Raw genomic sequence first — 1,636 nt, 5'->3', positions numbered from 1 at the left:
TATATATATATATATATACCACATCTTCTTTATCCACTCATCAGTCAATGGACATTTGGGCTCTTTCCATACTTGGCTATTATCAATAATGCTACTATAAAAATTGAGGTGCACGTGCCCCTTTGAATCAGCACTCCTGTATCCTTTGGATGAACACCTAATAGTGCAATTGCTGAGTCACAGGGCAGTTCTATTTCTAATTTTTTGAAAAACCTCCATACTCTTCTCCAGAGTGGCTGCACCAGTTTGTATTCCCACCAGCAGTGCAAAAGGGTTTCTCTTTCTCCACATCTTTACCAACATCTGTTGTTGCCTGAGTTGTTAATTTTAGCCATTCTGACAGGTGTTAGGTAATATTTCATTGTGGTTTTGATTTCTCTGATGATGAGTGATGTTGAGCATTTTCTTCATGTGTCTGTTAACCACCTGGATGTCTTCTTTGGAGAAGTGTCTATCCATGTCTTTTGTCCATTTCTTCACTGGATTATTTGGTTTTTTTGGTGTTGAGTTTGATAAGTTCTTTATAGATTTTGGTTACTAATCCTTTCTCTGATATGTCTTTTGTGAATATCTTCTCTCATTCCATCAGTTGCCTTTTAGTTTTGCCTATTGTTTCCTTCGCTAAACATATAAAGTTCAATACAGAATTTTTAAAAAGGTTTAAAATGAGATACCCCCCCCACCTCTAATTTTTTTAAAAAGCATAAGAACTAGGGGCCCCTGGTTGTCTCAATCAGTGGAGCATGTGACTCTTGATCTTAGGGTTGTGAGTTCAAGCCCCACATTGGGTGTAGAGAATACTTAAAATCTTTATTAAGAAAAAAATAAGACTAGAATTAAGACTTCAAAAATAAGTTAAAGACTTGTCACCTATCACTATTTCCATACTTTATAGGAATCCCACCCTATTTCCATACTTTATAGGGAAGGTGGATTCTGGAAGAGATCTTTTGTTTTGCCAAGGGAGAAGGGTGATTATGGATTTAGAGAAACCCCAAAGGAGCCCTGAAATGAGACATAATGAGGGAAGAGGGAGAAAGACAGTAAGGGAAGGGAGATGAGTAGACGGGAAGGGAAGAGAGGAGAGGGAAGGGAGAGGACAACAAACAAAAGTGAAAGACTTGTTCTAAGGTACGTTGTGGTTTTGCTGGGTGAGCTGCAATTTTGCCTTTTTGCATTTCTAGGTGGAAGCTTTATTAGAAGTCTACATTATTCACTAATGTTTTATTGTCTGTATTGTGTGTCTGTGCCTGATGGGAAATTTATCTCAACACAGCAACTGGTTGAGGGCACAGTCAGCTGAAGGAAGCCCAGTTACATGTGTGTATCTACATAAAGCATTCATGTAGCAAAGGGCTGAGTAAAGCTGAAGTAAAAATGGTTTCTCATAACCTTCCCCAGAAATCCTCTTATGATTCTACACAGCAGAGAATATTTGGGTGGCTTCTATCAAAGACAAAAACTGGACAATCATGGTGGTTTATTTTTATTTATTTTTTTAAGAGAGGGCATGAGAGAGACAGAGATAGAGACAGAGAGACAGAGACAGAGAGAATCCCAAGCAGACTCCATGCTCAGCACAGAGCCTGAGACAGGGCTTGATCCCATGACCCTGGGATCATGACCTCAGCTGAAA

The sequence above is a fragment of the Herpailurus yagouaroundi genome, unplaced genomic scaffold (genome assembly GCF_014898765.1).
Source record: "Herpailurus yagouaroundi ecotype Mexico unplaced genomic scaffold, PumYag 165, whole genome shotgun sequence".
Lineage (NCBI taxonomy): Eukaryota > Metazoa > Chordata > Mammalia > Carnivora > Felidae > Herpailurus > Herpailurus yagouaroundi.
The sequence above is the reverse complement of the archived record's forward strand: the minus strand, read 5'-3'. Positions refer to the sequence as shown.